General features: G+C 38.4%; 1 pseudogene; it reads left to right on the top strand.

The window, feature by feature from the left end:
* The first annotated feature begins 554 nt into the window (after nt 1-554).
* On the top strand, nt 555-13,473 carry LOC113758479 (annotated as a pseudogene).
* Nucleotides 13,474-15,765: the final 2,292 nt, after the last annotated feature.

Raw genomic sequence — 15,765 nt, 5'->3', positions numbered from 1 at the left:
AGGGACTTCAGTGAAGGAGATTGGGTATACCTACGGCTACAACCATATAGACAGAGCTTAGTAGCCCTGAGGGTAAACACCAAATTATTAGCAAAGTACTTTGGCCCATACAAGATAGAGGAAAGGATTGAGAGTGTAGCTTATAGGCTGAGTCTGCCAAAGTCTTCAAAAGTCCACCCTGTCTTTCATGTGTCTTTGGTCAAGAGAAAGGTGGGGAACGAGGTCACTCCTACCCTCCAATTGCCAGAAACAAATGAGAAGGGTCATTGGAGGGTGGAGCCAGTAGCAGTACGAAACAGAAGGATGGAAAAAAAGAAGAATGCTGCTGCAACTCAGTGGCTAATCCACTGGTGGGGTACGGACCCTGCAGAAGCCACATGGAAAGATGCTGAGGAGATTAAAAAATAGTTCCCTACATTTCAATCTTGAGGACAAGATTTGCTGTTAAGGGGGACGAATTGTAATGAAGTAAGAAGCTAAGAAGTGCAGAAGGAGAGAAGGCGTGAAGTAAAACTAAAGGGAGGCGTGGCCAGGTAGGAGGTTGTAAAGAGAAGATGTGGTCTGAAGAAGTCAATCATCAAGCAGTGCACAAGAAAGACAAAGGCGTGAAAGCAAGAAAGGAGAAGGCACCAGGGGAGCAAAAGGCGCGAGCAGGGAAGCACGCCTTTTCTAGGTTCATGCTATTCTTGCTGATAGTTGGGACCAGTCGATCCAGAAGATTTCCTCTCACGTGACAATCGCTTCATTAGCAAGTGGGAAGAGTTAGTTAGAATAGCTTTCTATAAATGATATGATGATGTAATTCTTTAGGATTCATTCAGTTAAAATCTTTGTTATTGTAATCAGAAAGGAGAATATCCCTTCTGTTAACTTTTTCCCCAAGTTCTTCCTGCCTTCTTCTTTCCCCTTCTTCCTTTTCCCGCCAATTCCTTTTCTGTAACAAATTTGAAGCTTATCAATAAAAATGGAGGTGTTTATAGAATTCGATTCAGCTTTAGTATAGATTATTCTTTTCTGTCAATCCAATACTTCCATTCCTGCAACATTTCTGGTTCTGTACCACAACAAAGAAAAGAAAAGAATAGAGCTTGGCGGCTAGGGTTGAGAGAAGTAGCTACAGATTGAAGGAGAGAAGGAGAGCAAGAAAAGGCAAGAAAGGTAGAGGGGGGAATACAGAGAGAGATAGTGAGGAAACCAAGAGTTTAGGAATTCCTAGACTCACGTTTTGTCATCAAAGTCTGCTGCGGGTGTCTTTCGATCACTTTCTTGCGGGTTCCGGCTGAGGGTTCAATCCCAAAGGCAGTGAAATAGGTAATCTTCAATCCTTTTTGCTTGTTCGTCTCAATCCCAAATGGAACCAAATCTGCTAAACTGAAATCTGGTGCTTTGCCTGTTTGCGGGGTTTTTGCTAAAACCAAATCTGCGTTTTTAGGATGGTTAAAGTTGTATTTGTTTTGATTTCCTTTAGCCGCGCAAGGTTACTATTTTTTTGTTGTTTATTTTTCCCTCCCTCCTGTGTTATGTTCACCAAGAATCTGCTCCTTCGTTTGTGAGTTAGAAAGCCAAGTCATGTGGCTGTGTGTTGGTCATGATTTGGTGGATGGATTATAACTCCAGTAGCTGTGTTTTGAATTTGCGTGATTGGAAACTTATAAACTAAAAAGCCATCAGCTTTCGTGCTTTCTTTCCTCTATGAAACTGAATGGATGTGATCCGTGGGTTGCGAGTTTTGTTCCTAGAATCTGTTTGTTTTGTTTTTTCTCCCTAAGAGTGAGGAACCAATCTAATGTTTTGAGGTTTTTGCTGTGAGAATAAGAACGAGGTTACATGGGTTTGTTTCAAACAATGTTTTGGTCCACTCTGTTCTATGGTATGGTAACGGCGATTCGTACAGAAACCTTGTTTTGATGACCTGTCGTTGCTTAAGGAACAACCAACAAAGAAGATGAAGTCTTCGAATAGACTGCATAATCTTTGTTTTAAATCTCCGTGTGCAGACGTTAGAAGTTGTGGTGGTTTGTATTCAATATCTATTTTTTTGTCTTGGTAAATCACTGGAAAAGTACTGGTTGAGTTTCATGTCTAAATATTTCGGTAGTAAAAAATTTTTGCAGAAACCCAGGAAATGGAAGAAAGCTACCTTCGTTCTTATGTTTTGCTGTTTTTTTTTCTTCCCGCAATAGCCCACCAAGTAGGTTTCATCTTGTGTTGGAAAGGGGAAATGGGATGATTGGTGTTGAGTTTGCGTATTTTTTATCCAAAGACACATAAATCAGGCTTGAATGCTTGCTGGAAAATGAACCTCCATAATTGCAGAACAATGAGGAAGAAAGCTGTGATTACTTGCATGGGAACTTGCCAAAATTACACTTTTGAACAATTCTGATATGGCCCAGAAAATTAGAAAATCTAATCAATTTTGTCCCTTTGAAATGTTAATCTTCTTTGATATGATTTAATATGATTTTTGAGTAGATTATTTGTAAATTTTAGGATGAATTTTGAGGTTTAATAGTTTTTGAGAGATTTATCATTTTGATTTGGATTTTTTAGTGAGATTTTGGGTATTTTGTTGTTTAATTGTAACAAATGGTTTTTCATTTATATATTTTTTTTGTGAATTTTAGTTTAGTTTTGGTGGGTTTCATCTTAAGCCATTAATTTTAATTTATTTTAATTTAGACCCCTAATATTTGTAATAATAATAATTTGACCCTTCAAAACTTCTTTAATTGTTTCAATTGGGTCCTTGTTTATTTTAATTTATTAAATATGGGTTGTTTATTTTTATTTGAAGGATTTGATGAATTCAATTTCATGTTTATTTCCATCTTTTATGATTATTTATTAATTAAAGTGATGTCTTGACCTTTTTCTTTGTTTTGGAGGATAAATAAGGAAAAGTTTCATTTCATTAGGTCACTAATTTAAGGGAGGTATACTCTACTCCTTTATTTTGATCTTACTTGATCTTATGTGCTACTATATGACTTTATGTGTGAAATTGCATGCTTTTCTGAATGTTTTATTATTTCATTTATTTCTTTATTAACTTTATTTATTTTAATTTTGTATATTTATTTAATTTAATTTTTGGTTATTTGGGAGGCATTTAAATGCCAAGATGTAATAGTTAGGTATTTATTTTATTCATTACCCCTTTAGATTGTAGTTAGGGCCCCAAATGTAATAGTTAGGACTTTGTTTGCTTTCTTTACTTTGTGTGTTTTGCATGCTTGTGTATTTACGTGTTACTCGCTTTCTTAGAATCTTGCATCTAGATATCATGCTTATGTGCTATGTGCTATATGTGATTTATGTGTTTATTTACTTTATTATGTTTTACATGATTTATTTGATTGTAATAAATGCATGTCATCACCACACTAGTCCAACGCTAGTTATGGCCCATTTTTCCGATTCCACACTAGTCCAACGCTAGTTGTGCCTCTCCTTTCCAATTTCTCACTAGTCAAATGCTAGTAAAAACTGATAGACATGGCTAGTCCAACGCTAGACCCTTTGGGACCATCCAAGCGTCAGATCATGTTTGTATAATAATCACTACATTTTTATGCATATTTTCTACTTTTTAGGGTTTCTTCATTTTGCACAACATTTCCCTTATATGTATATCTCTTATCCCATATTTTCCCTATATATGTATATTCCTTACCCCTATGTGTGAAAGATGACATGTAGACTTGCATTCCATTTAAGAAAATTAGAACTAAAGTTAGATCATTTGCTTGATTAGATAGGAGAAATGCCCCTCGAATATGGGACATGGACGAGTATGGCTTTCTAGCCTTAGCACGCTCGTATTCCTTCTATTAAAGGGAAAATTGAAATCACGAGTATTAGCTTCCCGTACCCGTTATGATGCATTCCTTTAGGTCATCATTATTTTCTTCTCTTTTCTTTTACTTTCCTTCGAGTCTCATATTTTGCACATTCGTGACCTCGCATTATTTGCGACGCCCTTCAAAAAATCGCGTTTGGGCGTCGCAATTAATGCGATTTGCACCAATTAAAATTTGAAGAGACATATTGACCCATCTGATAACCATTAGCTTTAGGTTTGCATTCATATAGTGACATCCAAATGTGATAAATTTTTAGGTTAAAATAAGAAAATTTTTTACTAAATCACGCAACTAGCTCTAGGCTAGGTTGAAAGGGTGCCTTGGATTTTATCCTTGCATTCCCTTTATTCAAACGTGACTCCCGAGCACTTTTCTCTGATTTTCGAAGACTTAAAGTCGTTTAAAAAGGGTTTTTTTCTACTTTTTCTTTAAAAATTCATTTTGTAAGGACCCGAAAATTTTCTTATTTTATCTTAGTTTACTGGATTATTTAATTATTTATTCACCCATTTTCTCCGAATAATTTAATTCAGCCATTTTACATCCATTTACATGGAACAATGCCCTACTCATATTTTTAAAATGTATCGTTAGCAAAATTTATTTTTCGGAGGCTCGTTTAGTAAGGAATAACAAGTACACATTATTCGAGGCAAAATTCGATTCGAGAGTGCAATAATCTTGAAAAATTAAGAATGATCAATAGTAGACTAAGAAAAGTTAATTGAGAGATTAGATGTGAGTGAGTTAAAATTAAGCTTATACCGCTCGCGCGTCGATAGTTTTCCAAAACACGCGCCGATACAAATTAATTGGAGATTTGAGGAATTAATACTAGACTCGTGTGAGGACTCAGGTTTTTATTTCTAAAATAGTTATTTTTATGATTATTTACCCTAGTATTAGTTACTTATATTATCGTTACAAGAATTTCTTTTAAGTTCCGCTTTATCTCACGCGAATCGGAAGTTCACGTTTTTTCGCGTCAAATAGGCCCAATGGAGATTTAAGAAATTTATTCTAGACTACTAAGGGTGAATAATTATAGTGCTAAAGGAATTACATTTGAGATTTAGTGCACAAATGAAATAAACCCGAGAGAAAACGGATACGAAACGCGCGCGTGCGAACACTACTCATGGTTGACTTTTGTACAAATTGTAACCACAAAACCCTTAAGCTTCCAAAGGAAGCTTCATCCATTAGCCACACTATCTCTCTTTACCTTCCATAGCCGGCCAATCACTCCAAGGAAGAAGAAGAAGAGCTCTTTCCATTTCACTACCATTTTTGCTTCCATTTCACCTTAAATTTTCCACACAACTCACATATCACTTGGAGAGCAACTCTAGCTTGGTGAAAGGCTTAATCTTGGTGGTTTTCTTGGAGCTTTTGTGATCAAAATTTCTGATTCTTCAAGAGTTCAAGAGGTATACACCTCAACTCATCCAATCTTTCATTTCTTTTGTTCTAAAGAGTTTCATTCTTGGCTATGAAGCTCGTAGCTTCCTTGTTGTTGTTGTTATTTGGATTGGATTGGTTGAAGTGGGCTCTATGAACTCCCACCTTGGTTATATAGGACTGCCATGATGTTTTAATGTGTGTTGGTGACGAGTGTTAAGGTTAGAAATTGAAGGAAAGATCGAAGGAAATTGCGTAGGAATGCTGGCCGAAATCTGTCCTGTTATTGCCGTGCCTTTACTTCAAATTTTTGATGATCAAATGACTGTGAAACTGATATATATATATATGTTGCATATGGTGTGTAGAAAGTTTCTACCAAAAATCATTTGAATTGGTTGAGTAAAACTTGAAATTTAAAAATGTAAAGAAATCAGGAAATGTACTCTGGCAGCTTGAACAGTAATCTCTTTGAACGAACATATCTCTTTGTACAGATATCAAAATTGAGTGCCTTTTGCTGCATTTGAAGCTAGACATTTGTAGCTTTCCAATGGTATAAAATTCACTTTCTAGTTCGAAATGAGTGAGCCGTAGTGAGTCGGCAAAGTTGCTGCCCTGTTCTGTTGGCTTATCCGAGAGAAAGGTAGAAGCTGAATTTTGTGGCTCTATGTTCTCTCACTCATGAATTGATTTTGAAAACAATTTGTTCTGATGAAATGTAGCCTTATGATTCTAGTTTCCAACGCCACAAACCATTCTCGATTCCAAGTTGTATGGAGTGAGATATGGTTCCATTTCCAAACTGCGACAAAACTGGAAAACCCTTCTTTTGGGCTGGCCGACTGGTTTGGTTGTTTGAGAGATGTTTTATTTTGAAATTTTGATGTCAACCAACTACGAATTGTTTATGAATGGTTTCTTGGACCTTGGTTTCACAAATGAACCAAAATGGGACTAATTTCATGGTGCAAAGTGTTTGAAAAAGGGAAAGAAAACCAGAAGACAGATTTGTCTTGAAAATTTCTTGAACTTTGTTAGTTTTGTTAACTACCTTCCCGTACGAGTTTTTACATGAAATTTGATAGAGGAATAGCCCTCATATGGGAGCTTAATTTTACCAAATTTGGTGTCATTTTAAAACCATTTCGATATACAAATGATGTGCCAAAGTTGTTCTTCAAACCTGGAAAATTTACTGAACTGTCTTCGATTTTTTGGCCAACTTTGAGTTGCTATATCTTGACGCTCAAAACTTCGAATTTAGTTCCATTTATAGTGTTTGAAACCTTGATTGAAATTCTCATTGTGATACAAATTTCAGAGGCTAGTTCACTTTTTGTGAATTTTGCTGAATTTCCAAAGTTTACCGAAAAATATGACCAAAACTATCTTATATGCTCAAATCAGCCACTTTGAGCTGAAATTTGAATGTCTTCGTTTAGAATCTTGGAAAAGTGTCTTCTTGAAACTTTTAGTACTTTGAACTAGATTCCAACGGTATAAACTTTTCCAATTTTGGACCTTCTGAGTGCAAGTTCTGGTTTTTCTAAGTTTGACGTACAAAACTGAAATTTTTCCACTCAAAGGGAAATGAGTTTTTGGAAACTCTTCCCTATCCTTTGATATTGATTGAATGTTTTAAACTTGATTTCATGAAGGAAATCAGTTTTCCTTATGTTATTAAAAACTCCACTCTTGAGTCTCGATTTACGAGTAATTAAGGCTCCCTTTCATGATATTTTCTTGGATTGTACAAGTGTACAAGCTTCCTTGTTAACAACGGATTTATAAGTGATAGTGTGTGATAGCCGATTATTATTTGCTCAGTCACTCAAGGGGACCTTCAAGAGGATCTCACAGCGGACGCCTAAACACTTGATTGAGCACTACTCCCTTACTTTTTTGATTGGTGAGTGTCAAGTGCATGACTTGTTGCAATAATGTGAATTGCATCTTATGGATTGAATGATTGATAATTGTTGAGTCGAGTGTGTACTTTATCGCACTCATACTCTTTTAACTGAATGAAATACTGAATTGTTCATGACTGAACTGTAATTGATTGACTGAATGTCGTTGGAGTGAATCTTCTTGACCCATAACTGAACTGAACTGAACTGTGGGGACGCCCAAATCTCAATTGGCCAACCTTGCGACTCGAGCCAGCAAGGGCTTGGTCGAGGAGCTTGGTGAACCATGAGATAACGGTAAGCTTGATCTATTGAGAGATCTCGCTTGGCCTACTCAAGTAGTAGTGCCTTTTATTGAAGTGCGGGTCCGGTGCGATGTATGGTGGACGGAACTGTGAAGTAAGTGGAGTTCTACGAACTTAAATGCCGACCTGGTTGACGGAGTGTCATCGCCAGAAGGTATTCGATCGAGGGTTGGCAAAGCAAGTGGAACTGAGGTCCTGAGAGCTCTTGTATCCTCATTGAATGTGTTTAATTGAAAATTGTGAACTGGTTGAATGTTACAACTTTTATTCTTGCTTAAATTCCATTGCTACCTGAACTACGTGTTTTGCATGTTTTCTTGGCCTCACGAGCATCCGCTCAACTCGTTAGATTTGTTTTTCTTAACAGGAACCGAAATGGAAGGAGTTATGGAAAAGCCTACTTGATAGCTCTTTGGACTTGAATTTTGGAATGTATTTTGTCTAGACATCCTTTTGGGAAGTTGTATATTTTGGAAAGGGGGTGTATCTTGAACTTGTGATATAAGATTGAATATTTGTGTATGGAAATGACTTCGTGCCTTTATTCCGATTTTATCATTAGTATTGTACTTTAAGTTTGAACTGCAATTGTACTGAGTCCTGTCGAGAGCTCGGCAGGCGTCCCGCCGATACCCTTTGGCTCGCCTTAGGGAGAAATGGGGGCGTCACAGTTGGTATCAGAGCTTAGGCTTCAGATCTTTGTAGTGTATCCTAGACTTGAAGTTTAGGATGCTGGACTGTGGGATTGGTTTGAAAGTTAAGTGACCGCTTGTAGGGATGAAAATTAGAGCCTAGGTTTGAATTAGTGGATAATTAGGAGTTTTGGTCTTGTGAGATATATGTGCGATAGTACGAAATGATCAAATCTAGTTTATTCAGTATACTTGGATCCATCTAAGCTTTTAACTTTAATTGTAAGTTATGGAAGGTAACAATTATTGAGCTGTCTCGGGGACACATTCCGGTGATCCGTTATCGAGAAAGGCTTAGAGGAAACTCATTGGAAATATACCCAATTCACTGAACTAGGACTCCCTGTGGTTCCCAAAAGACTTACTTGTACCCAAATAACGTGGAGTTAGCGGTAATCGATGACCGGAGGCGGTTATCCGAGGAAACTAGGGTAGCTCGAGAGGATAATCGAGGACTGAGGGCAATTGTGGATGCCCAGACTACTAGAATTCCTGAAGTGGAGACGGAGGTAATTGAGGAGTAAGGATAAGACAAAGGCTCCTTGTGAGCAACTTCAAAAGCTAAGAACCGACTTGCTAGGGTAGTACACGAAATAAGAGACCGGACGGATAAGTCGATGGTTGGGTGTGTTACCTTGGTCGAACAAGTAGTAAATGACAGGATACTCAATGAGGGACGTGAGGTTGAAACTCCTAGTGCTGAAAATGAAAATGATCTTACTGAAGTAGCAGAGACTTCTGGCTCTGCTAATCACTAAGCTAGTGAATTAGTTTACATTAATAGTTTTCGTCAAGGATAGTCGGGGTGGTGCTTGTTCAAAGGTCAATGCATTTTGTATTTTGTTTCACTATGCTTCCTACCTTTTGAAGCAATTGAATGTTGCTTATGAAGTGCTTGACTTTATCGTTTTATGATTTCAAATCTATGCTATGGGTTGTACACATTTGCAATTATTTCTGTGAGAACCCAAAAATTTTCACATTTTCTCAGCATTATTTTATTTCTTTGCCTACATTTTATACTTTCCTTGAAAATATTAAAATTTCTATACATTTTTACAAGCAAGTACAGTTTTAAATTCATTTTCCTAGTATGAGTTAGTGTACGTTAAATTTGGAGTGCATTATCGATGTGGGACCCGCTAGTGCGATAAATGTGGTGATTAAGGGTGTGATTAGAAATGATAATAATAAGTTAGTGAATTATAAGATAAAACCCTAGTATACGCGATTTAAGAAAAAATGGGTTGAACCGACGAGTACCGTTTGTTACCGAGTGAGTGCACCACTTGAGCACTACTTTATTACCTTAATTTCCTTGCTATTAAGTGATTAATATCAGCCCCAAAATATCCCTTATGGCAGCCGAAATTATTGACTCAAAAACAAGAGAAAAGAAATTTGAGATGGAAATTGGTGGTGACAAGTGGCACCAATCCAAGACCTTTGACCAAGCCAATTTTCTTTGCTTCTTATCTTCACATTGGCTCCATTTCTTCACCATTTTTCCCTGGTTTGGCCGAGCTTAAGGGAGAGAGAGAGGGCAAGAGAAACAACTTCAATCCATCTCGAGTTGAACCATTTTGAGTGAAAACAAGAAAAACTAAACCGATTAATCACTAGTTTGGGAGATTGGGAAGCTTAAGGAACCAAAAATTTCAAGGGGAAGTGGAGGATAACTCTAGCAAGCTTTGTTTTGAGGTAATATGGCTGCCCACACTTTTCTTTGTCCTTTAATCATGTTGGAGTTGCTTAGTAGCTTGTATTTGTTGTTATAATAATGCTTATATCAAGTGATTTTGGATGATTGGAATGATGCAATTGAGTTAGGGTTTGAATGATACCTTCCTCATACTTCTTGTATGGATGGTGTATGATGTATATATGTTGGTATAAGATGTGGTAGTGATGGTTTCAAGCTAAAAATGAGATTTATATCTTGATTGTAGCAAATTTCCAGAATTGAAGTTAGTATGTACCCTGTTCTGCCCGGTTTCAGTTCACCATGTTAGAGGCTGAATTATGCTTAGCATAAAACATGAAAGTTGTATAGAATGATGTTTAATAGTTGTCTGTAAAATTACAGCCCAATCGGAGCAATGTAGCCTGTGAAAAGACCGAAATACCCTGACTGCCCTAGGTGAATCCAGTGATCAGTTTTGAATATTTCACCAATTTGGTTGTGTCTTTTCCACCATGATATGTACTAAATTAACATTTGACCAAAACATAGAAGTTTTAGTGCTATGTCTTAGATTTCCAACGCCCCTAGAATCACCTCGATTGGACTTTGGTAGCCTGAGTTATTGTCGTTTAAGCATAGTGCGGTTAACTAGCCCGAATTTCAGATTATGGTTCTGTCATTTGAAATTTTGACCTGGAAATATTGCAAACTGGACTGAGTGGCCTTCATCAAAATTGTAGCCCTCTGTCTTAGATTCAAAATGGTATAAATTGTACCTCAATCCGATAAGCGTAGTCTCGGTTGTGTCCGTTACGGAAAACAACGTCAAATCTGTCTTTTGTTTCTTGACTCAACCTTCATTTCCGCACATGCTCCTAGCTTGATTTTGTACTTGTATGACTTGGAGCCTATGGAATGGCTATTGAAATGAGATGATTTGGTGTATGACTTTGGGATTGATTCAGGAAAAAGAATGAAGCCATAAATGACTGGAAAATAGGTAAATACAAAGGGCGTACTGCCCAAATTTACGCTCGAGAACTAGATCGATGACCTTGGGATTTGAGTAAGGCTGGAGAACGACTACCACGTGAACCATCTAGGGTATTTATGTTTTCTTTGCCACTTCGACTCAAATAGCGATTTTAAAGTTTTACAAGTAAGCATAAGTTTTACAAATATTTTACTTATGTCCTTTGGTTTAAATGTACTCTTTTCACTACCAAAACCATATTTATACTTTGTACTAGTACGTATTCAAATTTTCTTTGAATCACTTACATCTTTGATAGTTGAGGCATAATGTGTTCTTTTGATTATATTAGGATTCTTTGGTGATTAAGGGTAATAACCGGAAGAACACTTTGGACGTTATTTTACGTAAATAGGTGAGTGTTCCTTGTTGGCTATATTTTCATTGACTATGTGGCTTGTTCTTGATTATAGGACTTGTTATGAATGATGATAACATGTTAAATGTTTTCACTGATTGCTTAAAATGGGCTTTCTAGGCGAGTGTGTACTTTATAGCACTCGACCTAAATGAATGTGAAATTTTCAATGATTGAATGATTATATATGCATGAATGTAAGCCTCTTGGCTGAACTGGGCCCTGCCCTTCGTTACTGATCGACTCGAGCCAGAAGCGGACTCGATCAGGCGATTTAGTGACCTTGAGTGAACATTTGGTATACTCGAGTATTACCTTGTAGTCTGGTGTGTGAGGACCCGTAATTTTCTTAATTTCTAGGTTTTATTTTCTTTGACTTGCACGTTTTTTTTCCACATTTTCTTTATCGAATAAAGTTTAAAACATAATTTTTATTAGTAAATGTAGACACCAAATTTTTGGTTTCGAATTTGATTTTATTTTTTAATTAATTTTTGGATTTATTTGTTTCAATTTTAGATTTATTTTGGTTGATTCTTGTTTCGTGTCTCTTATTGTATTTTAATTAGTTTACAAGCATTTATTTGATCTACTAATTCGATTGAAAAAAAAAGGAAAAAAGGGAATTATTACTAATTAGCATTTTTGTTTTATTTTTCTATTTTAGTCAATCTTTACTTAATTTATTTTGTTAATCGTTTAGTTCATTTGGAAATGAAAAAAAAAATAAAAAACAATGGAAAGTGAAAAATGAAAAAAGATTGAAAAATGGCAACTTTGTTGTTTTTAGTTTGTATATTTTGATGTGATATTACTCAAATGATTGTTTTGTTTACTTAGCTTTATTATTAATTTTGTTTAATTATTATTCCAAAAAAAAAAAAAAAACATGCAAGCAACGGATGCACGCCCATCGGATGGCCAAGAAAAAGGCTTTGAGAGGAGCTTGATCGCTGGCCATTGAGAGCAGGGTTTTAGGGTTGATAAGTTGATATAAGAAGCTGAGAAGAAACGGCCGCAAGGAGGAGTTTTGGGGGGAGAGTTTCTGGGACGGCAAAAAGAAAGGAAAACTGAGAGGAGAGAACGGCAAAAAAAACTGGAGAGAGCAGGGAGAGTTTGGGGGGCTAGCAGCGATCCCTCCAAGATGGGTCTGACGAACAGCAGCGAAGGTCGGAGATCTACACCTACGAGGCGTCGTGGCACATATACGCCATGAACTGGAGCGTCCGCAGGGACAAAAAAATACCGGTTAGCCATCGCCAGTCTCATGGAGCAGTATCCCAACCGCCTGGAAATCGTCCAGCTCGACGATACTAACGGCGAGATTCGCTCCGACCCCAACCTCTGCTTTGAGCACCCCTATCCCCCTACCAAGGTTATCTTCATCCCTGACAAGGAGTGCCAGAAGCCCGACCTCCTCGCCACCTCCAGTGACTACCTCCGGGTCTGGAGGGTAGCCGACGATGGAACCCGCGTCGACATGAAGAGCCTCCTCAACAACAACCGCAACAGTGAGTTCTCCGACCCCCTCACCTCCTTCGACTGGAACGAGGCCGAGCCCAAGCACATCGGCGCCTCCAGCAACGACACCACCTGCACCGTCTGGGACATCGACCGCGAGACCGTCGACACCCAGCTCATCGCCCACGACAAGGAGGTCTATGACATCGCTTGGGGCGGCGTCGGCGCCTTTGCCTCCGTTTCCGCTGACGGCTCCGTTAGGGTTTTCGACCTCCGCGACAAGGAGCACTCCGCCATTATCTACGAGAGCTCCGAGCCCGATACGCCGCTCGTCCGCCTTGGTTGGAACGAACAGGACCCCCAATACACGGCCACTATCATTATGGACAGCGCCAAGGTAGTCGTCCTGGACATCCGCTTCCCCATGCTTCCAGTCGTGGAGCTGCAGCGGCACCAGGCCAGTGTCAACGCCATCGCCTGGTCTTCCCACAGCTCGTGCCACATCTGCACTGCTGGCGATGACTCCCAGGCCCTCATTTGGGATCTCTCTTCCATGGGCCAGCCCATTGAGGGCGGATTGGACCCCATTATCGCTTAAACTGCCGGTGCCGAAATTGAGCAGCCACAGTGGTCCTCTTCCCAGCCTGATTGGGTTGCCATCGCCTTCTCGAATAAGCTTCAGATTCTGAGGGTATGACTCGTGTTTCATTGTCTGGATCCCAGGTAATCGCTACCGTAGCTGCAATAACCGTTTTCTTATCCCTTGTGTGGATTGCATGCATGTTTTTTCAGAACTGAGTATGATATTTTTCTGAGTTGCTTGTTCGCTTGGATCATGGTTGCTTAATCTAAAGTTGTTAGTTGCTTAATCCTAGTCGAAGTTGTGTATTTGAACGAGAAAATCTGGGTCAGTTTGCAAGCAAAGTGCAGCAATTTCATTATTGGTTGATTGAAGCTTAATAGAAAATAGTTGCAGAAGTTTGTTTCATATTACTTGGCATGAACTCATGAACCTTTTCACCGCTGGTTTGCTGAGCTTGTTCCACAGTTTGATCATGTTTTGTCCTTTGATGATTCTCTTCGCCTTTGTCTTCCTCAAGGCAACCCGCAATGCTGAGCTCTTGCTTGCATGTTTAGGTGCTAAACTCTAGTAGGTTCTTTGCTTAGATCAAAGTTGTGATGTTGGGTTGAATTTATTTCTGTTCGAAGTTGTGTTTTGAGGCTAAAATCCTTGCTTGAAAAATGGAAGCCGGTAGCTAGTTTGTTGCAGAAATTTCTTAGCAACTGCCGAGAGTTTTGCAGAAGTAAGAAAGGCTGCTTCAGTTTTCGTAGCTTGCATGAAATAATTCTGAAAATTTACACTTTGGCCCCCAAGTCTCCCCTTGCTCTACTACGACCCAATTAATTGAATATTTTCATCAATTTGATCCCTCGCAGCTTTGATTTTTTACAACTTCATTGCTTGTTTGTTTCAAATAATTACTATGCTTTGTTTCAATTGCACTTAAGTCATGACTTTAGGGGCTTTATGACCAAGTGAGCTTGTGTTTGCCTATGTTCTTTAATTTTTCCAAATAAATTGGTACCTTGACCATTTCTTTTATTTTGGAGGATAAATAAGTGATTTCACTCCATTTAAGGCATCAACGCAAGGGAGGTATAATTTCTTTTCCCTTTTTTTGGCTCTCCTACGTGATCCAACGTGCTAAGTGAAAATTGCATGTTTACTTCGCTTTCCTTGCCTTTCCTTAATTCCTTTCATTTATTTCATTTACTCTTGCTTTTTGTTAAGTTATTCTTAATGGGGTATGTGTACACCTCTTGGCTTGTAATAGATAGGGCTTGGCGAGCGTTTTGGTCCATTTTCCCTTTCCCCTTTTATTTTAGTTAGCAAGTGTAATAGGTTCATTGCTTGCTTTTGTTGCTACGTGTTGATTTGCTTTATTAGGCCCTGCATCTAGTCGAGCATGCTAAGTGTTATGTGCTACGTGTTTATAAGTGATTCGCATGTCTACTCGCTTTTTATAGTCATAAATGAATGTGATGGATGAATGGACGTCACCACACTAGTCCAATGCTAGTTGTGGCCCCCTTTCTGGTCACCACACTAGTCCAACACTAGTTGTGGTTCATTGTCCAGTTTTCCACTAGTCCAACGCTAGTAGGAAATTCTTAGAAAGGGCTAGTCCAACGCTAGACCCAATAGGCCGTCCCCCTTTCGTTAGTGCATATTTGCATGTTCACTACATTTCATGCATTTTTCTTAGTTTTTATCATTTGGCATGCTCCTCGAACCCCTTTTCCCCTCATTTTAAGATTTTTGCACCTCATGCTAGTTATAGGGTACATTTGCCTGAAGAGTCCCCTTTCGACAAGGGAAACGAGCGAGTGTAGCTCCACAAATAGCCTTAGCACGCTAGTTCCCCCTTCTAATCAAAGGGAAGATCAAAGTCACAAAGTTAGGACTCCCCGTTCCCGTCTTGATGCATTCCTATAGGATTCATGCATTTTATTCATTCACTGCCACATACGCCTACTTTATATTCTATCTCTTTTTCCACATTCTCACTTCACACTACTTTTGGACGTTTTCACTTAACTACTCACACTTTATACCATATCACTCGCACACATGCACTTTACGTTATTTTCACATTATCATTCTTTACTCACCTTACCTTGTAAATACATTTGCACATCTCCACTTACATCCTATCATTTTTATCACTTTTCTCACTTTACACAAACTCACATTTTCACATGGCATGCATTCCACTCATTTTTACGTCATTTAGGATTATGTGTGACCTCTCCAAAGGATCATTATTGGGCTTCACAATCAATGTGATTGGCACCACTCAACCTTTGAAGAGAAATTTCCCCCATGTCCCCCTAGGCCTAGGTTTCTGCATTCATATAGTCATATCCAACACGCGATACATACCTTGGGTAGAAAAATTAGGAAAAGTGGGGCTAAGTCACGCAACTAGCTTTGGCTAGGGTGAGGGAGTGCCTTAGGCTTTGCCTTTGCCTTCTCCCTTATCAAATGTGA

The sequence above is a fragment of the Coffea eugenioides genome, unplaced genomic scaffold (assembly GCF_003713205.1).
Source record: "Coffea eugenioides isolate CCC68of unplaced genomic scaffold, Ceug_1.0 ScVebR1_531;HRSCAF=1224, whole genome shotgun sequence".
Classification (NCBI taxonomy): domain Eukaryota; kingdom Viridiplantae; phylum Streptophyta; class Magnoliopsida; order Gentianales; family Rubiaceae; genus Coffea; species Coffea eugenioides.
The sequence above is the reverse complement of the archived record's forward strand: the minus strand, read 5'-3'. Positions and strand labels throughout refer to the sequence as shown.